This window comes from Parus major, chromosome 10 (assembly GCF_001522545.3).
Source record: "Parus major isolate Abel chromosome 10, Parus_major1.1, whole genome shotgun sequence".
Taxonomy (NCBI): domain Eukaryota; kingdom Metazoa; phylum Chordata; class Aves; order Passeriformes; family Paridae; genus Parus; species Parus major.
The window spans coordinates 3,040,603-3,046,602 of record NC_031779.1 but is presented as its reverse complement, the minus strand read 5'-3'; the positions used below and the strand labels follow the sequence as shown (position 1 = coordinate 3,046,602).

Sequence of the window (6,000 nt, the reverse complement as noted above, 5' to 3'; positions counted from 1 at the left end):
GGGATCACTAGGTTTGTGGCTTTATAGATCAAAGACTTGATTTTTTTGAAACTGATTTTTCTGCACCTCTTGGAATTATTTTCTTATCCTCATTACTATTCAAAATGTCTCTCTGTCATCTGATAATTTCATCAGTTACAGTCTCTTCTAAATCACAGTGAAAGTCTTGATCTGAATTCTAACACAGCACTACTATGATCCATTTTAAACACATTAAGTACCTTTTCCTGCTCAGTAATTTGCTATTTTTATTCCTTATTCACAATTCTTAAGCCAGTTCTCAAATTATGTGGGTGCTGCTATGTCAAAAGAGATGTGAATTAGCTATATTCAGAAATCTGTGATTCAGTCTTCCAAATGTTTGTTTAAAGCTAAGTATGTTGGTTCTGTTACTTTCCTTTTACTCGCTGATGTTGTAAGTCTATATAAAACTCCATTCCTTATAAACTCCAGGGCACATATAACATGAAGGGTAACAGAGCAGTCTGTTATCCTTCATATGTTTCAGCAGCTTTTTGTCCTTAGAATTTGTTTCTAGCAGGAAAATAGTCAGATTTACAGAAAGTAATTGCTATAATCATTCTTCTTCTGAGGTTTGGTCTCCCATTTGATTCTGAGATTGCTGTTTTCTGTGACTTTTTCTCAGTCATTGTGAGGAAAGATGACTTCAAGACAGCTTTATAATAGAAAAAAAATCTTATATTTTCCGTTCTTCTTTCATCAATAAAGGTATGTGGGTTAGTTTTCCAGATGTACTTCACTACCTTTTTTTTTTTTACAGTGTTTTTTTACAGTATTCTATCTACCAAACTCAATTTTGTGCATTTGATATTTAAAATTTAGCAGATGTAGATTATGTAAAAAATCTCGTACTGGGGTTGGTGATCTTGACTTGTGGCCTGTGGACACTTGTGATTTCCAAATGTCTTAGGGTGCAATGCAAGATGTAACCAGAAGTATGTATTCTATTACTTAAAACCAGGAAGGGCAGTGTTCTTTATCTCCTCCATGACCCATCCCTCATAAATTCAGGGAGATATGTTCTGTTAATGGGCCTTTGAGTCTCACTGCATCATCCCATTGTGAGATGCTCCATCCAGGGGGGAGGAGCCAAGCATTCCTACCTGGATATCATCTGAAATTTAGAACACCACAATTAGCCTTTCTCCACTGGATTCCCAGAGGAAGACAGGTTCCATCTACACCACCACTGGGCCTTCAGAGGAAAACTACATCCTTCTACAGGGTCACTGCTTCAGCAGAACCACATCTGTCACTCCAGGAGGACTGCAGCCACCATTTAATCCACTGCTACCAACATCCTGACCAACAGGATGTCAGCTTGTATTCTGGCTCTGTCAGCATTTTCTTTGTACTACTGCATTTTTATTTTAACTTTCCTGGTAAAGAACTGTTATTCCTATTCTCATATATTTGCCTGAGAGCCCCTTAATTTCAAAATTATAATAATTCAGAGGGAGGACGTTTGTATTTTCCATTTCAAGGGAGGCTCCTGCCTTCCTTAGCAAACACTGTCTTTCAAACTGAGACACCAAGTCAGCAAATGATTGAAAACCACTGGTTTAGCTCCCCAGTCTCACCTTCCCTACATATCAAATGAGGCTGCATCCTGGACCTGGTTTGGTGGGACACCGGTAAAGTCAGTTTTCATGCAGCACTTGAGTCTGGGGAGGGTTTGAATAGGGACAGTATTGTCCCAGGCACCACTCTGTTCCCCAAAATCTAAACTTACCTACAAAAAGAGATGAAAGTAAATGAGATGGTAGGGTTGCTGAGATGTATTTGATCTGTCTTTTCCATGCTAAGTGATGTGGTTGAAGAATCTGAAACAATAACTCTGACCCGCCCAGCTCACCTCAGTGTCTGCCAACTCAGGTGCCTTATGCTGATATTTTAAAATATAGACAAAGTTAACTATGGCAGCGCCTATAAATATAAGAAATCGAAAGGGGGATGGAAGGGCTGAGTATTCAGCTGTGGCTATGATTGCATCTCAGCCCTGGGAGCACTTGAGCTGGGGGTCCGCCCATTCCCCTGCTCCCCACTCCAAACAATAATGTATTTAGCAAGACTGAGCCTGGCATCTGACCTCTGCTCTGGAACATCCCTTTTAAGTGTCTGTGATGGCAAGATAAGCTTACTGAGGCCTGTAAGGCTTATGAGCTTGTGGATCCCAAGGAAAGGGTGCAAGTCCTAGGGAGTCCAGGGAAGGTGTGTTGCTCTACTCTGAACAGTTGTGTGCAACTACCTCTTCCTTCACTCACCTGCATTTGGAAAAATGATATTACATTTTCCTTTTTTCTCGTTTGTTCATTTATCAAATGGAATGATTCAGATATGGCTGCATGGTTCCTTATTGCTTTTAGAGATGTGGTTTTTATTTGTTTTCAGGAAGCTGTGCAAGCCATTAAGGAGAGAACTAGATGTGTTCCCTCACTGTATGCACAAGGAGTTTGGTTTCTGATGTGTTTGTATAGTGGATTTTAATCCTCATCTGTGGCACTGCAAGACTGATTAGTATGGCTTGGCTTTTCTGGGACACCTTTCTTCTAATAAATGAACTCCCACAACTTTCATATAGAACAAAAACGTATCATTGACCTTGCTTTGCAGACACCATCTAGCTTTTGAAAGTTCAGAAATATTCACTGTTCAGCCAAAGATGTAAGTACAGGCAGAACTACAAATCCACAAAGAGTAATGCAATCTCCACCAACAGGTTATTGCTGTTTCCTGTACAGGATTACAAACACTCCTCAGTGAATGAGCCAAAGCACTCCAAAGGAGGGACCTAATTGACTTACAGTCCACAGGGATGGACTTAGAAGAACTGGAGTTGAAAACTACTCTGTCCATCCTGGGTAAAATCATGCAACTTGTTTTTTTTTTGATGTTAAATTCATGGCCATGGTATTTGAATACCTGCAGACATCTCCTTGACACCTATTACTGAATACCTGGGTAACAGTACCCCTCCCCATCCCAAGCTGCTCTAGGATAAATTGGTTTTGTAATGCCATTCCTTAACTATTAAAGCCTTTAAAAGTGAAATTGGTGTCTGAGGGACTAATCAATCCCTCACCCACTGCACACGATTCTTGAAACCAACCATTTAACCAGCTTTCCTGCACTGATATATGTTTTCTTCTCAATGCTTTGAAGGTGACTTCATTATTGAAGCAATGACCCTGGTGCTGTGAGCTCAGAATGATGTGAAAGCCTGGCTTTGGCAAGCAGGACAGCTTGACTTGTATCTTGGCAAAGCAGGATCCTCTTGACTCTTTCTGCCTTTGTCCAAGGATTCAGGTAGGATCCCTCTCTTGTCCTTCTACTTATGGGTGTCAGGTATTATTTGTCTTTTCTAGTCTCAGGTTCTGCTTCTATCTCTGAAAAAGTTCAAGAGTGTACCTGGGCATCAGCTATTATCAAGCTGCATCATCCATCAGAAAAATCAATTTACACTTCATCCCATCTCATTAACTTTATCCTTTACCTTCTCTGTCTGCTGAGGTTCAGGGTTACAAAAATCTGGGCCTTCCCTATTTCTGAAATGGCAGCTCCTTTTTGGTGCCTGACATTTCTTTTGGGAAAGTGACATCAGAATTAAACAGAAAGACCCTTTCTAAGTGCTAGGCTGTAAATGAGAGAAGTGAGGTCAAAAACCAAAACTATAAACTAGTCTCAGAGAAACAAATCAATCCTCTGCTAGGCACACTCAACTGAGTGTACAGGAGCTTCATTCAGGGTAAAGTTGGAAATCCATCAGACCTAGAAAAGGCATTCAGAGAAAGAAAAGGACTAATACAAACTAAAATTCATCTGTGCTCTGGAATACCCTTTCTTTAAGCCCCAGACAACTTTTGCTTTCATCAAAGCCCATTCATCCTATATTTTACCTGATTTCCTTCTTAATGGCTCATCCTGAACTTATCTTTCCTTCAGTTCCTTTTGCCCTTTGTTGCTGGCCTTCTGTCTTCCTAGGGACATGCCTATCTGATCTGTTGGAAGCAGGGGCTGGCCATAAATGCTAAGGGGAAAGACAACTTCGGTCTAAACTGTTTGTCTCCTTGTTCTAACCAAGAATGCAGTGTGGAATCTGCCAGGGTTTTTTTTTTTTGAGAGTTTCAGTTTAAGACTCTTACAAAATTTCCTATGTTTAAATAAGAAGGAGGAAAAAGAAACAAAGTTTATGAAGGTGTGTTATCTACAAAACAGGGATTTGGCCAAAGTTCAGCCCCTGGGAGAGGTAATCTAGCTGTATGATAGAGGTAATCATGATATTGGAGATGTGCATGCATTTAGAAGAAAGTGGTGCTTACAGGCAATGTGGATCAAGGAACTTAACAGCAATTGTAGCTACTGGAATCTGATAGAGTGCTCTTGAGGGGCTGTACCCAGATTCATTACCTTCACTAGCCCGAGATGTCAGGTCCTGCCCTGTGTACAATCATTTTGGTCTTTGGGAAACTCTGAGCTTTCCTGAATCATCTTATGACCAACATGAGATTCATGGCAATGTCCCATGGCAAGTCCTGAAGAAAGAAACAGGAATGAGTCAGATATGTCAAACAGCTCTTTACACCTTTGAAGCAGCCTCTGAATTCCAGAAAGGTAGACAGGCCCAATGTGTTCTCAAGGTCTTATCACAGAAACGAATTCACAGCTTGCACAATGCCTGCTAAATACTGAGAAGGGCAGGAGAATTCAGAGGAGTGGTGGCTGTGCAGCTGCATGTTACTTCTTGAAGCCTGCAACAAAAAGGCAGACTGAAGGAGCTGGGGAAAGTTCTAGATCAGGTTTGAAGAGCACATTTGGACAATTAAACAATTTGTTTGGCTGGCCAGGTGCTCAGGAGACAGTGTGGCATTTGGATTAATGGGTGCCTGAGAGAGATTGCCATACCTTCCACCAGGTATTGCAGGGATCCTCCCAGCCAGCACATCCACTCATCTCAGTTGTGCAGTTGCCAAAAAAAGCGTGGTGTCACAGTCAGTGGAGAGGCAGAGGAGGGGGAAGGTAGATGAGAAGACAAGGAGGATGGAAGAGCGGAAGTAGTGATAGAGGCAGCCCTGGTAAGGTATGACAGAAGGTGCAGTTTGAACTTGCTAAGCCTACTGACCTAACTGCTGCAGTGCAGTGTTCCAGGCCAAAATCCTGTCATATGAGGGAAACTGAGTCACCAAATTCATTCTTCTGCCGTTTCATGCATCACACTGTGCAATGTCTGATAAAGTCTGTTTGGTTTGGTTTTGTTTCTGGGGTTCCCATAGGGACTTCCAAGTCCTCCTTTTCTAATAAGTGAAGTAATTTTCTGCTGCTTGTTTATAGCTAGTTTTCCCTTAAATCATCCCTTATCTCTCAGAGTTGCTTGCCCTGCCTGTTGGTGTATTGACATACAAGTTATATCCACCTTGGCTTCACTTTGCAGGCTGTACAGTCTAAGCAATAGTTCAGCCTGTCTAGGAGAGCTGAGTTGCACACACTGTATAATCAGAGTCTTTCAAGTGACAGCCTGAAAAAATCCTGTGGACTGTCTGGTACCTTTCATTCAAAGTATTTAACCAGTGTCAATCCTTCCTGAGTCCTTTTGTAGCAAAGCAGTTCTCTTTGCTGGAAGGATAGGAATTTCAAGCCCACAAATCAATACGACTTCCATATGCTTGGAGTTGGGCATGTGCTAACTGTTTTTCTGGATCAAGATTAGAGTTCTCACCACTTGACAAGATTCAGCTTGTGGTTTGTGAAGTACTGCCAGTTTGTCTGGAATTAAAGATTTATATAAAGTATCAATTTTAAAAAAAGGCATTTCCCTGTTCCAGGTTTATGTGTGTACTGCATTACTTAATAGCTGCTTGGGAAACATGAAGGATACGGTGCAACAACATTGCTTGTATCACACTTCGTGTCATGTGAGAGCCGCTCCATGTTCCCAAGGAACTGACAACTCTATTCAAAACCAAGATGGGAAGGGATAAATAA

General features: G+C 41.3%; 1 long non-coding RNA gene across 1 annotated transcript; it reads left to right on the top strand.

Moving 5' to 3' along the window:
• Window positions 1–268: 268 nt before the first annotated feature.
• LOC107209488 lies at window positions 269–3,394 on the top strand. Its single transcript, XR_004498905.1, has 3 exons — window positions 269–729; window positions 2,763–2,882; window positions 3,184–3,394. It is a non-coding gene; the product is annotated as an uncharacterized LOC107209488 (long non-coding RNA).
• Window positions 3,395–6,000: the final 2,606 nt, after the last annotated feature.